The 16644-nt window shown below is 28.5% G+C and overlaps 1 long non-coding RNA gene across 1 annotated transcript; it reads left to right on the top strand.

Moving 5' to 3' along the window:
* Window positions 1-15790: 15790 nt before the first annotated feature.
* Window positions 15791-16644, top strand: LOC130676084 (uncharacterized). Its single transcript, XR_008991377.1, has 3 exons — window positions 15791-16047; window positions 16132-16309; window positions 16391-16644. It is a non-coding gene; the product is annotated as an uncharacterized LOC130676084 (long non-coding RNA).

Genomic DNA, 16644 nt, shown 5'->3' with positions numbered 1-16644 from the left:
TTTCAAGTCTGAAACATCAAATCGATTATTAAATACCTCCAATTAAAACATTTAGAATTAAAATCATTAAAAAAAAATCGGTCTGTCAGTTGACCCTGCGGGCCAGCCCCAAAACTTCCCGCTATTTTCGAGCTCGTTGAGCTCGAAAACATTATTGTGAATACATTTTCGAGCTCTTCGAGCTCGCAAATACTTTTGTATGCCATTGTTTTGTAAAAAACCATTTTTTAGCATTTTCTTCTCCCACGATATCTCGCGAACGAATTAACCGATTTTGATGGTTGAGGTGGCAATCGACGCGTTTTATCAAGTTCTGAAGCTGATCAAATTTTGAAATTGATTTATTTAGCCGTTTTTGAGAAATTTCAAAAAAACCAAGGAAAAAATTTTTTTTGAATTCTTTCGTCAACGGTTTCTCTTGAACGAATGAACCGATTTTGATGGTTGAGGTAGAATTCGACGCGGCTTATAGAGTTTTAGAGCTGATTAGATTTTGGAATCAATCCATCGAACAAATTAAAAGTTATCCAAATAAAACATTTTCGAAAAAATTTTATTTTTGAAATATCTCTGAACGCACCCTACCGATTAAGTTTAAATTTTTACGGCCTCAAGACATTAACAAGCCGCGTCGAATGACACCTCAACGATCAAAATCGGTTCACCCGTTCAAGAGTTATGAATATTTACATACATACATACGTACGTACGTACACACATACATACACTCGGACATCATCGTGAAATTAGTCAGGATAGCTTCCTAGGACCTCGAAACGTCGACATCTGATGGAAATTCGATTTTCGTAAATCGGACCGAAACCAATAACTTCCCGAATTTTTGAAAATTTACAATTTTCTTAGCGGGAAGTCAAAAATTAACATTTAAATAAAATATAATTATTTAAATAATTATGTATTTACTCAGGTCAGATCCAACGTCGTTTTTAAAATTTTTTAATTATAAATTCAATGATCAGCCCAGTTAGCTGATAAATTCGAGAATGTCTCCAACTGACAGTACCCGATAATTTATAACAATGAATGCACCAACTACACTTATCCAAAAAATTAAAGGAACAAAAAAATTTTATAAATTTTTTATTGATTTTTGGAAGGCTGTATTTTCGTGAAAAATGATCGTATCGAAGAAACAAAAGAGCAAATTGAAGCTTGAAATCTCTAATTTGAAGATATTCCAGCAAAATATTTTTTCGAGCCACGGTTTTTGCGGGATCATAAGAAAAAGGTCGAGACAAAATTTTTCTAAATTTTTTGGTTTTGTTTTTAAGGTCTACGGGGCCGGGAAAATTTTTTTAAAAAAACCAATTCATGACTCGCTTAGGAAATTTATTCAGCTACAATCTGCATTTTTTTTTCTCTGTAAATCAATTTGCTGCTGAGATATCAGCCTTCAAATGAAAAAGGATCCTTTTGTTTTTGATTATTGATATCTCAGCAAATAATAACCGCACAGTAATTAAAAGGGCAGTTTAAGAAACTTAAATAAAGTCCCTACAAGCTCCATTTTCGATTTTTTCCAAAACAAATTTTTTTTTATCCGTGATATCCATTTGAAAAATCCTTAATAAATGGCCATTTTCGGGTTTTTTAGTCGACTCATCGCTACTCTGCAAATATTAATAAAAAAAATAATGTTGCCTGGTAATTCTACAGCTTAATGTATCTTCAAAATCTCTGGAAATTTTCAGATTGATCCATTGAACCGTTTGTCTGGTCCGATTGCTTAAAGTTTTGCAAAACAATTAAAAGAACAAGTTTTGTTCCTTAAATTTTCTAATCGTTATCGAAATAAAAAAATCAATTTTTTCGGATTTCCTTTCATTTTTGTGTTAGTTATTCAGTAAATGTAAGGTGAAGAGAAAAAAAAAAAATTTTTCCGAAAAACGAGATAAAACAAGAATTTTTTTACTTTTTTTTTTAACGTTTTATTCAGTTTTATTTTTTTTTTTTTTTTTCGTTTTTCGGAAAAAAATTTTTTTTTTCTCTTTACCTCAAATTTACTGAATAACTAACACAAAAATGAAAGAAAATCCGAAAAAAATTGATTTTTTCATTTTGATAACGATTAGACAATTTAAGGAACAAAACTTGTTCTTTTAATTGTTTTGCAAAACTTTAAGCAATCGGACCAGACAAACGGTTCAATGGATCAATCTGAAAATTTCCAGAGTTTTTGAGGGGACATTAAGCTGTAAAATTACCTGGCAACATTATTTTTTTTATCAATATGTGCAGAGTAGCGATGAGTCGACTAAAAAACCAGAAAATGGCCATTTTTTAAGGATTATTCAAATGGATATCACGGATGAAAAAAAAATTTTTTTGGAAAAAATCGAAAATGGAGCTTGTAGGGCATTTATTTAAGTTTTTTAAACTGCCCTTTAAATTACTGTGCGGTCATTATTTGCTGAGATATCAATAATCAAAGACAAAAGGATCCTTTATCATTTGAAGGCTGATATCTCGACAGAAAATTGACGTACAGAGAAACAAAAAAATGCAGATTGTAGCTGAATAAATTTCCTAAGAGTCATGAATTCGTTTTTTTTAAAAAAATTTTTCCCGGCCCCGTAGACCTTAAAAACAAAACCAAAAAATTTACAAAAATTTTGTCTCGACCTGTTTCTTATAATTCCGCAAAAACCGTGGCTCGAAAAAATATTTTGCTGGAATATCTTCAAACTAGACATTTCAAGCTTCAAATTGCTTTTTTTTGTTTTTTCGATACGATTATTTTTCACGAAAATACAGCCTTCCAAAAATCACTAAAAAATTTATAAAATTATTTTGTTCCTTTAATTTTTTGGATAAGTGTAGTTATCTTTAAAATTAATATTTTTTAAAATTGATTGATTTACGAAAAATAAAAAAATAATTTTAACGATATATTTATGACTTGAAAATTTACATGTACGTAAAAATAATGTATAGAAATTAGTCAAGTTGTAATTATATTTATATTCTATATTAATGTCTTATTTTGACTTGGTAATTACTTTAAGTAATTCGTTTCAAATTTCAAAGAAAATTTTTTTTTGATTTTTTAATAATTATTTTTATTTTAATTACTATAATTAGTTTTAATTAATTTATTTTTTATTAAATATAAAAGATAATAAATTTACTTCTTGTTCAATTCCAAAAAGTACTATTTATTATTATGATATACAATTATCTTGTTTTTAAATTAACCACTGATTTTTTTTATCTATTATCTGGTTACTGTTATGATAATACTAATTTTACTGTAGAATTCTAGATTATTGACTGAGGTTATCCTCCCTATTTTTTCTGGGCATTTTATAATTTTGACGAATTGTCACTTGGACGAATCGTGAATTCTGCGATGTATGATTTCAGGATTTTTTAACTTTGACATTTTTTCAATTGGTCGAATTGTTACTTGGGCGTGTTTTTATTCCAACGTATTGAAACATTTGCATTTTGTGACTTCAACATTTTGTCACTTTGGCTATTTGTGATTTGGGCATTTTGTTGCTTCATGGAAACGTATTTGGGCGAAATATACACTGGTCAGAATGTGATGTGGGGATTTTGCCTGCAAGCCGTTAAAATTTGTTGACAGTCGAACGTGAAAGTAAGACCTTGACAATTTTTCTGGAACTGTCATCTAGTGTACACGGAAAGAAAATTCCAACAAAATTTACGATGTTAATATCGTAATCGTGGACTAGACTTTTATTAGCGTCAATTTTAAAATATTTTATTTCAAAATTTACTATGTGGGTTATATTTTTTACTATTTAACATCGTAATTTTAACAAAGACTTTTAGGATTAAAAATTACTTCAAAAATTACAATTTAACATCGTAAAAATAAAAGAAATAAAAATTACAATTCAAAAACTATATTTATTCCTATATTTATCTTTATATGTACTTTTGAGTAAAATAAATATTACAGTGCTGCCTATGTTATAATACGAAGTAAGCTATAAAAATTACGATATTGTATCGTAATTTTTAAATATTAACTGCGTCCTCCGCAAGAGGCGCTCTCATGACTTATGAATGTTTATTCAAATCGTTTATATAAACCTTAAAAACCATATAAGTGTAGGCTCTTCGGTGGCCGAGTGGTCCAAGGCGTCGGACACATCGCACTCAGAAGGACTCGGGTTCGAATCCAACGTCCGAACGATTATTATTTTATTCTTTTATTTAAAATTTCTCTTCAAATTTTACGATATTCACATCGTAATTTATATTGAAGAGCTTAAGACTTCGTATTATTTGTCTGAAGTATTATTTCTTAAATGAAATTTCCAACACTACATCGTAAAAGTCTAGTCCACCACTACAATAATCAATAGAACAAATTACGATATTATTATCGTAAATTTAATTAGAATTTTTTTTCCGTGTAGTCGAGAAGTGAGTTTTCTCCGAAAAATTGTAAAAACACTCTTAAAAATATGGCGATTGGTGCATTGGATTCAGAATTTAATTCTGAGAAATGGGAATTTTTTAATTTATCCGCCATTAAAAATTTCATTTGTTATAAACAAAAAACGAAGAGACAAAAAGGGAGTCTCCTTTTTGTAGCTATAACTTAAAAAATATTAAAGATATCTGAAATTTAAAAAAAGATTCTAAAAGATGAGAAAATTTCAGTTAAGTAAGTCTCGACTCCCCGAGTTGTAGCTCCATTATTTATAATTTTAATTTAACGCCGCAAAGCAAAGTATGCAACACAAAGCTCAAGTCTCCGAAAAATTTGTTAATTAACAATTAAATAACGTAAACAAAAATCTAGCTAAAAAATTATTCTTTTGCGGGGCTATATTCCTTCAAGTGTCTAGATGACACTATAATTTATTCAGATTTTTAAATTAATATTGAATGTTATAAAAAACTTATTTTACTAAAATTTTCTCCTCTTTTAGAATCTTTTTTTTAAATTTCAGATATCTTTAATATTTTTGAAGTTATAGCTACAAAACGGAGACTCCCTTTTTGTCTCTTCGTTTTTTGTTTGTAACAAATAAAATTAGTAATGGCGGATAAATAAAAAAATACCCATTTCCCAGAATTAAATTCTGAATCCAATGCACCAACCGCCATATTTTTAAGAGTGTCTTAACGATTTTTCGCAGAAAACTCACTTCTCGACTAGACTATTTGTCTATCTGACATTTTTAAGGGGATAGCCACTGTGAGATTTCAAAAAAAAAAATTTTTTTTTTTTATTAAATCAAAGTGTATATTCTTAAATAATCTAAATTTTGTTGCTTAAAATTAATTATATTAAATTTTCAATTAATTGCGAATAACTTACGACTTGTGAGAAATATCAAACATTTTCTCTGAGATAAGTTGTAGGAAATAAAAGGCTCTACAAAAAATGTCCTCTAAAATTTTCGGATAAAGTTAATGGTTGCGTCAAAAAATTTAAAAAATGTAGAAATTTATCGTCAATATAACTTAAACTTTGAATAACTTTTGAAGAAATAAAAATATCGACAAAATATAAGAGACCTTTTTTGTAGAGCGTCAAATTTCCTGCAAGAATATGTTTTGAACGTTTGAAAGTATTGGTCCCACCGAGAGCTACAAAATTCCAAAGCTTGAAAAATAAATTTTCCCATGTTATTTAAACGGGAAATAAAAAATTGCGATGCGGCAGTTGTTAATATTAATATTAAGAGCTCAAACTTTCACAGTTTTTTTTTTCGTCATTTCCAACAATATTTTCGATATAATGCAGAAAAAAAAAATCGGACCGAAACCAATAACTTTCCGAATTTTTGAAAATTTACAATTTTCTTAGCGGGAAGTTAAAAATTAGTCGATTTTTTTGAATCAGTCTAGTGTCTATATTCAAAAATATGTATCTAGAGTTTTATATGAAAATTCCGAATATTTTCCAAGTTATAGTCATTTTTGTGACAGTGCGTCAACTGACCGTTGCATCGACTAAAAACTTTAAACGCGTTTTTCTCGAAACTACTCTTTTTGAACTGGTGGCATCTGTAATTTGCATAAATATGAACCGATTCGCAACTTTTTTTTATGCCGTATTCGTCTATTCAGTAGCTAAAGTTGCACGTGAATTTTGAAAATTTTGATTTTTAAGATTTTTTAGGGCTGTTTGAATCCAAAAAAATGAGAAAAAAAAAACGAAAAAATTTTTAATATGTCGCCATTTTTTTTCAAATCTAAATTTTCAAAATCCCCTACGTGGAACGATAACCACATGCATACACATTACAACGCTGGTTGGTTTTTTTGTTTCTGATAATCCGTTTTTGAGTTAGAGATGACACCGTGGTGGGGAAAATATTTTTGTTGCTCCACAAAAATGCTTATAACTTTATAACAACATAATATTTTTTGATGAAAATTTAGGAGAATTATCTTCAATGTATACATTATAAAACAAAAAAAAAACCCGATCCCCAAATTTCTTTATTATTCCAGTCAAAAAAATTCCCGAAAATCATCTATTTTTTCGATCCTCACAGTGGCTATCTCCCTTAATATTTATATTTTAACAAAGTTCAATAGTTTGTATTTTTTAAATCAATAAATGCATGCCTTTAAACTTAATTACTTTCACAGTCATTCAATTTTTCGTGCTTAGTAAATTATTTTACTAAAAAAATATGATATCATTAAAATGATTGCAAAAGCTATAATTTTACTAGATGTTTTCTATTTACACTCTGTATTAAAATAATTTTTTTTCTCTCAATTATTTTTGAGTCATATTATAATCGCATTGAAATTTTTCAACTTCGGCTATCGGTAGTCTAGAATTTTGGGTTAATCGGTAAAAAAAATTTCCTACTTAGCCTATATCAACGTGTCGCATTGAATCGCATTGATTCGGATTGACAAGACGGCCATTCCAAAAACAGGATTGAATCGGATAGAAAACTGAATGCGATTCAATGCGATCCCGTTTGCTGGGATACTTATATAAATGATTATAAATTTACTGTTTTATAAAAAAATCAATTACTACTATTGAAACATCGTTTTTAAAAATGTTTTTTTTCAAACGTTTATGTTCAAATTCAATATTTCTTTAATAACTCTTCAATCCTCTATATAATTTTAGTTATTTTCGATGATAATTTTATAGATCACTTCAATTCGTTGTGATTTACTAATAATGAAGACATGTTAGATTACATTTACAAGTAAATAATAACTTTTAATTTAATTTTAAAATAATTATGATCATTCTTCTGCATACCGGTCGTTCACCGGTGGGTGGTCACAGACCGGACTAGTTACCCTATATATATAGAGAGAGATTGACTTACTTGTGTCTTGCATGAGCTTTGTTGCTTTCTTGATGTAATTTTGTTTTTTTTTTTAGATTCAACTTGTACATTAACTACCGCATTTTTTCAACTTAAATGAATTTTTTTTATTTTATTTCACACGTATTAAGTGGCTACCAGCCTACACTAATTTGAACCTGATTTTAACTTATTATTATTAGGTGGCTACCAGCCTACACTAATTTGAAGCTGATTAAAACATTATTATTAGGTGGCTAACAGCCTACGCTAAGTTTTAACTTTATTTTAAAATTGTGACCACTTACTCGAGAATCTTCCACATACTAACACTAATCTAACTTAGGTATAAGTTTGCGGGTGTATAAGATGTGACTCTACCTGATGAGAGTAGTGGGGGTCGTGCCGTAACTGCGTACATATATCTTCGTTGTTCTCTAGCCCCACTATTCCAGCTGGTCTATGGGGGTGCGATTGACGTCACTCTGACGTCAGAGATATGAGTCCCAAGTACCTGAAACTACGAGCCTGGGCTATGAGGATTGTCACTGCTTACAACATATTCTATTTTAACAATCCTCAAAAATAATATTTTTACCTGCATGTTCAAATCTGTTATACTTGGTTTAAAATTTAATTTAAATATTTTGGTATAATTATGATTCTAGTAATGGATATATATGCAAGTTCAGATTTAAACTCTGTACTTTTTATGTTTCTTTTGCCATTTAAATTTGTTATTTTAACATTTAAAATGGTCGTGTTAAAATTTTAGTTTTATAATTTTTGTATTTGTTACTTGAACTGAATATTCCAAATTATAGTAAGTAAATTTTATTTTTCATATGGCGTTCAGTAAAAGTTGGAAATATCTGGTTTGGTTTTATTTTCCGAAAGAAACTTCTATCGCCAAAGAGTGACTCATGCTTAATATACTTAAAATAGTTGCCGAAGTGAGGTAAAACAAATTTTTCGATCGTAAAGCACACTCTGATGCTTCGCATCATGAGTCGTGCAATATTTCTATTACTATTTGCTAAGGCCCGGTTGCATGCAGCCTCATAGCGTGTCGGCTGCACTCCAACCTTGAACAGGTTTTAACTTATCCCCTTTAATTGCTTTTGAAGTACTTTTAACCGACTGGCAAACAAATATGTTCGTTTAAAATAATTTTAAAATAATATTTGGAAGAGAATTAATAAAAGAATATGTTCAAATTTTCAGACATAACATTAATATTTCTTCTTCATTACGGTCACATTTTTTTTCAACAATAATAAAGCATTGTATTATGTATTATGAGTTGATATTCGAAATGTTTAAAAGGGGGGGGGGTAGGGTTTTAAAATTATTATTTTTTTATTTTTTTTCTGAATGAGCAATCCTACCAAAAACAGATTCTCTGTATAAAATCGCGCCAAGTACACGTTTAAAATTTTTTACAATTAAGACAAGATTTTTTTTTTTAAAAAATGAATCAAATCGAAAAAATACTAAGTACCTAATATAATTCGAAATCATGGAAAACATTTTCATAGAATTGAACAAAAAATTGAAAAAAAAAAAAATTTCAATGTACTTGGTGTGCGTTACTAAATTTATTCAAGCAAAATTTTTAGAATTGATTTCGCATATAAATTATTTTCCAATTAAATTGAATGATATTCTTTTTTTCCAGTTTATAGGCACACCAAGTACATTGAAATTTTTTTTTTTCAATTTTTTGTTCAATTCTATGAAAATGTTTTCCATGATTTCGAATTATATTAGGTACTTGGTATTTTTTCGATTTGATTCATTTTTTTGTAAAAAGAATCTTGTCTTAATTGTAAAAAATTTTAAACGTGTACTTGGCGCGATTTTATACAGAGAATCTGTTTTTGGTAGGATTTGTCTTTTTTTTGTCGTGTTGATTGAGAATGATTTTAATCTACACTATTAGAAATCGAGTTATAATTTAAGTATAGAGGGTAGAGGTAAGGAGCACTCTCTCTGTATATTAAAAGTGTCCATAAAATCAGAGAAATTTATGGTGGCGCTGCTTAAGAGAATGACTTAATTTAAAAGAAAGCGCCTAAAACTGTTAGAGTAGGACAGAATTAAACGAAGAAAGATGTAAATCCGGTTCGCAAGCGCGCGACTTTCAAAAAATTATAATATCAAATTTTAGAATATCAAGAAAATAATATTATTTCTGTCGTTGATTCAATATATAACAATGATATTTAAAATTTTAATACTCTTTTCAGTAAAAAGAACTCAAATACAATGTATAAAAACTAATAAATCAGAAAAAAAAATTTTTTTGCGGAGAGTTTGATTGCTAGGAATAATTAAAATTACAATCGAGTACATAAATTTATTTCGAAACATTGTTATAAATTTTGAACAATGATATAACGTATAAGAAGCATATGAAACGAAACAAATAATATAGCTTAAATAAACTTAAAGAAAAAATAATAATTATGTAAAAGAATAATGACAAGCTTTTAACCTATTAACTTAAAAGTTATTTGTTAATCTAAGTATCGCTTTGTATAAGATTTGCAGCACTTTTCACTGATTCATTTCAACAGAGCAGCGAAACTATCAGACTGATCACAAAATGTTAGAAGATCTTTTTTGTAGACAATTTTATTTCCTACAAATTATCTCTGACAAAATTTTTTTAAATTCCGCATTGTTTTATAGTTATTACCATTTTAATATCAATATCTTAAAAAAAATATAGTATTCGGATCAATTGGAAGATCTTGATATTAAAATGATAATAACTAGAAAACAATGCAGAATTTTAAAAAATTTTATCTAAGATAATTTGTAGGAAATTAAATTGTCTACAATAAAGATTTTCTAACATTTTGTAATAAGTCTGGTAGTTTCGATGGAAAAGGAAAAAGATCTTGATATTTACTATAAATTTGACTTCAATCTCAAATAACTTTTAAACAGATGGATTTATCAAAAAATCATAAGAGTCCTTTTTTATAGAACATTAAATTTTCTAGTAAAATATATCCTGGGCTTATTTGTACAATAAGCCATTATCGAGGTATACAATTCCGAACTTAAAAAATTTTTTTCCCATGTTATTCAAATGGGAAATAAAAAATCACAATCAGCGAGTACTTAATATTAATGTTAAGGGCTCAAATTTTAACTGGTGACTTCTTTTACCCTATTGAAACTTCGGAGTCTGTGTCCTTGATAAAAAAAAATAGTTGATTTTTTTAAATCAGTCTATTGTTTATATATAATTTAAGACTTAAATTGACATGTTGAGAGTAATGCACTACCTCAAACGCAAAAAAAATTAATTTAAAAAATAATTTAAATTGTTCTTAAAAATATTTAGAATTTTCACTTGACTATATTATCAATTGAATATTCATTTATATTACTTTTATCAACTACTCTATTCAGTACAACTACTTCTGTACTCTACTATTGACCTGTGGCATACTTCACTTCATCAATAATCGCCACGTTCCCATCTAACCATTCTTCGCATCAGCGCCTTTGTAGTTGGTTTCAGAACTATACGTTTCCAGCTTTTCGTGGACACTTTTGAGAGTGAAGCCCCATATGAGAGAGTGCTCCTTACCTCTACCCTCCATTGAGGTGACTATCAGGGTAAATTTCATATCAAACTATAGTAAAAAATATAGTAAGACATAAAAAATAGAAACACAGTAAAAAGGAAAGGTAGACAAGCTGCTAGGGAAAAACCCATGGGTTTGGGAAAAACCCATGGGTCGGAGGGAAAAAACTCGGGGTTACAATATTTACAAAATGTTTACAACTGAATCCTACCTAAATAGATTTCTTAATAAAAACTAAAAATACTTTACAACAATATTTCCTACGTCTACTGTTACTATAAAATAAATGCTAAAAAATATTACATGTACTTATGTTAGACTATTTTTTACTGCTTTAAAATATAAATGATTTTAGAAAATAAAATATTAAGAAAAAACTACAATCAATAATTATTAACTAATTAATTATTTACGTGACCGCCACAAATTTATCATTTTTTGGAAAGGGGCCTTCTTGCCCAGAGAATAAAATTTTTTGTTTCAAAGTTTCGGCGAAATATACATGAATTTGATCGAATTATGACAGAACTCAAGACACATGAACTCTTTTAGGTAACACAAAGATATCCTGCATTTAATATCCGCGGAGCAAAAATTATAAACAATAGTTTACCTGAACAGGTTAACAAAAAAAAACAAAATTTTCAAAGTTTTTTCAGTCTAGTGACCGGTAGCATGCTCGGAAAATTATGAAATTTGCTACAGGACCTTCCTAGGATATTTCAAAGATATTCTGTATTTAATATAGGCGGAGCAAAAATTATAAACAGTAGTATACCTGAACTGGTCAACAAAGAAAACGAAATTTTCAAACTTCAAACATTTTTCGCATATTTTTCGAACACATTTCGTACATGAAATTTCTTGGATTTCGAGTCTATTTTTTCTCAAGATACTAAAGAAACTTTTCGAACATTTTTCGCATATTTTTCAAACAGATTTCGCATATAAAAGTACTCGGTTTTAAGTTAATTTTTTCTCAAAACACTAAGGAAACTTTTCGAATGAATTGCGAACAGATTTCGTACATGAAATTTCTCTGATTTTGAGTCTATATTTTTTCAAAACACTAAGGGAACTTTTCGAACAAATTTCGAATATTTTTCGAACACATTTCTTACATAAAGTTTCTTGGAATTCGAGTCTATTTTTTCTCGAAATACTAAGGAAACTTTTCGATTATTCTACGAACATATATCGTACATGAAGTTTCCATAGTATTTTGAGAAAAAATAGACACAAAATCATAGAAATTTCATGTACGAAATTTGTTCGAAAAGTTTCCTTAGTGTTTTGAGAAAAAATTGACTCAAAAACCAGTACTTTTATATGCGAAATCTGTTTAAAAAATATGCGAAAAATGCTCAAAGTTTGTTCAAAAATTTTAGTAAGATTTTTAAGTGAAACTTTCAAAATCTCAGAAATTAAAAATTATAAAAATTTTCTTACTTATCTAGATTGAAAGAATTCAAAAATTTGAAAAACTACATGTCCGAAAAAAAAATACAAATAATATTTCATAAAAAATTTTTTGAACGAAAAACTCAAATCATTGAATGTTCGAAAAATATGCAAAATTGTGTCACGTTTCGATGTTCGAGCTTCGAACATTTTTCGTATATTTTTCGAACATTTTTTTTTTCACACTGGTTGGTATAAGAATTTCAAAATGATTTTATAAACTGTAATAATTAATTCCATAACAAAAAATATTAATACATTCACGCGTACCTTGTGATTTTTCTAAGCATATTTTCAATTTTGATATTAAAAGGACAGATGTTAGAATGCACCTTTTTGACTGCAGCATTTTTTTTTTTTTATTTTTAGACTTCAGATAAGCTTTTTAGTAAATTTTTCAGAAAAAAATTTATACGCCTTTTTAGTTTTTGGTCACAAAGTTTTCAAATTCCTAAAGCTGAAAGGGTGCATAATTAAAGACATACGCCCTTTTAGCTTTGGGAAAACAATGTTTGATTTTCAAGCGTAGAAAATGTTTACTAATCAATTGGCGATGAAAAAAAAAATTTATGCGCCCTTTTACCTTTATGATATACTCTATTACATATGTTTTCACATATGAAGTTTTTTCATGCGGGCAACCATTAATTTTTAAATAAAGCGAGAATTCAAAATAACAAGTAAATAATATTTTGAAGATTTATTTAACTAAAATTACATTATTAACCGTTACAGTTGCTACTTAAAATTGTATTTACATTATCACTATAACAAATTTCTATAATTACAGATAAAGAATTAATTTAAAAATTTTTTTAATTATTGTCTGATTTGACACACATTTATTTCTCAATATTTTGTAAAACAATCAGTGGTGAACATTATTTAAGCACCAACAAAGGGCACAAGAATAATTCCTGACTAAGAAAAACGATACAACCCATGTAGGAGCCCCCAGTCTTGAACGACGGGACCAGACTCGGGCCAGTCTTGGGCAACCGAGCCTCGGTAGTTCGATGTTGGCCCATGCCTAGGCCAGCCGTGGGCAATCGATGCTTGGTTTTTTTTTATGTTGGCTCAAGCTAGAGTCAGTCCTGAACAACCGAGCCTTGGCTGTTCAACGTTGGCCCAAGCTAGGGTCAGTCTTGAGTAACCGAGCCTCGGCTGTTCAACGTTGGCCCAAGTTAGGATCAGTACTGGAAATCCGAGCCTCGAATATTCGATCTTGGCCCAAGCGTGGATCAGCACTGGGCTACCGAGCCTCAGCATTTCTTATTTTATAAATAAACAATTATTGTTACTATAAAAAATAAAAAAATAATTATATGAATGGATAACTTAGAATTATAAATTATTATTTTTAATTGTTTATAATAGCTATAAATTTTAATTTGGTATGAATAAATAATAATTTTTTTAAAAATATGCACATGTAGAAAATTTAAAAAACTACAAGTGCAATTTTTAAAAATATTTTTTTTTTAATGTTTTATCTTCTAAAAAAAAATCAAAAAATTATTAGACGTCTGCTAACTTCAGTATCATTATTTATTTCATTATTTAATTTTTTTTTTAATAAATTTTATTTTATTTCATTTAATTAAGATTTATTTTAATTGAAAATTTTTATTTATTATTTATTTATGATCCTGAAGTTAGCAGACATTTTAAAATTTTTGAATTTTTGTTTTTCAATAAATCAATTGCAAAAAAAATAATATAAAAATATGCACATGTAGAAAATTTAAAAAACTACAGGTGCAATTTTTAAAAATATTTTTTTTTTAATGTTTTATCTTCTAAAAAAAAATCAAAAAATTATTAGGCGTCTGCTAACTTCAGTATCATTATTTATTTCGTTATATAATTTTTTTTTTTAATAAATTTTATTTTATTTCATTTAATTAAGATTTATTTTATTTGAAAATTTTTATTTATTATTTATTTCATTATTTTACGCTCTTAATATTTTTTTTTAAGAATTTTATATTATCTTATTTAAAAGAAATAGTGTATCTCTGTTGTTCACGTTTTTATATTGGCACCGTCTTTGTCTTACTTCGCGTAGTAAAGACAAACCGACTACCCCAACACACTAAGCATCAGTGTCAAATAACAAAGATGCGTAGCGCTGTTGTTATACATGTATATGTTTCATCCTAATACCTTAATAATATTAGTGAGTCGGGGTAGCAAGTGTGCGTATGGGGAAGTGTGAGACACTTGTCTACATGAGTGTATTGTCGTGCGGCCGGCCACACGCGCGTCTTTGCTATTGGATGCAACTCAACGTGTTTGTACTTGTCGATACGTCTTTGTTTCTATAGTTAGTGGTGTTAGTTTTGAGTAAAATCCGTCTTAATATCTAAAGCGTGGTCAACTGTTGAGCTCGTCAGTTTTTTTAAAATTTCTTCCTGTGGCTGTAGTAATTTAAAATCATGTCAGGTACTGATACTTTGTTTGTAGTCGTACAGTTTAACGAACTGATAAATGACAAAAAGTGCGTCGAATTGCTGCCAATCTCCTGGTTATTTGATAATGAGGAAATGTGTTATTATCCTCCCAAAAAAGATTTTTCAAAAATCGAGAAATGGGTGGAAAATCAACGTGTTCCTGGTGAAACGTGGCCATCATACCCGATAACTATCATTTCTAAAGCAAGTAAGTAATAACTATGAAAATTATTTAATATTTAATTTTTTTTTTTTTTTTAATAAATTTTCTGCAATTAAGTTTTTTAAATAATAATTACCATTGAAGTTTATTCATTTTTAAAATTTTTTTTTTCAATTTCATAATTATTTTTCTCGATGGTAATTTTTTTATTATAATCAACAATCGACTAAACTCAATTCCTATTTCAGAAGATTATGAACAAGGAATTAGAAGACTGAGAAGATCTTTTAAAAAAAAAGATGTCAGTTCTGACACCGAATCTCAGTTGCACAACACTGTTGAACCTCTTCAGTTGAACTCTGCAGGTGTTTCTCAAGCATTAGCCACACCGCGTCCGCTGAGTAGAAACAATATCCAGAATAGAGATTCTACATCCATGACAAAAAAAAACAGTACAGCAAGCGTACTTGATGCAATTCCAGAAAATGGTGGTGAATCATCCCTATTGATACGGAGGACGCTACTGGAGGAGCATCGACGTTTCCAAGACAACCACTTATGAATTCCCATGAAGGTTAGTGTGTAAATATTTTTGATTGAATAATCATGAGTTTTTTATAATTAAAAAAAAATATTCGTGTAGATTAATTTTTTTTTAATTTAAAAAATCTAAATTTTATTCTAAAAAATTTTTTATTAATTCCATATTACTTCATATTTTATGTAATTTTTCAATGGCGGATTTTTATTGAGTCAACTTTAATATTTTTGTTATATTGAATTGTATATTTTTAATGTTATTACAGATATATCTGAGTTCAAGGCAGCTGTTGAAGATTTAAAACTGTTTATTAAAAAAGAGCTAAACAACGCGAAGAGGAGTATACTCTACGACTTGGATCAAAAGATGAATACCCTGAAATTAGAAATTATAAAACAAAGTTCTGATCAATCTGTCCATCCACAGCCTTGGAAAATTATAGGCACAGATTTGCCAGCCAATGATGTAGAAAAATTTTTTGGAATTTGACGAAGCTCTTAAAGTTGACAGCGCGAAACAGGAAGCACTGGTATATATTTAATATTTAAGGGCAGAGTACCATACGATTGGTCTTATTATACCTTTTAATTTTTAATTTTTTGTATAATTACAGAAAGATATTTTTCGATTGGAAACTATTGGATCTACCGACTATGAATCGGATATTTCAGTTATCCTGAAAAAATTAATTACCAAAACTGTTCAATTGCAGTACAGTGGCTGTGGTAGAGTCGTTAATGGGATCGGAAAAAAAAATTTTTCTGCTACGGAATTTTTTAAACACATGAATGGTAAATTAATATCATTAAAAAAAAATTACTTCAATTATACTTTTATAATTTTCAATTAAACGATAATAATCATAATTTCAGAATTTCTGATGACTAAGTACAGCGAATCAAAAGCGACGTTAAAAATAACCCACGCAACCAGTAGATTTTTTGCCGGCGCAAAAGATAGAGACGGTGGCCGATCACAACGGCAAAAAAATCCTCCAACTATTAATCCATAATTAAACAATCCTTATTTTCATTTATAATAATTCGTTTTCAATACGAAAATTCAAAAATTAATCGACCCTTAAATTTAAGTTATATAATTAAAAACTCATTTATTATTTATAATT

Source organism: Microplitis mediator, chromosome 10 (genome assembly GCF_029852145.1).
Source record: "Microplitis mediator isolate UGA2020A chromosome 10, iyMicMedi2.1, whole genome shotgun sequence".
NCBI lineage: Eukaryota > Metazoa > Arthropoda > Insecta > Hymenoptera > Braconidae > Microplitis > Microplitis mediator.
This window is presented reverse-complemented; position numbering and strand designations above follow the sequence as displayed.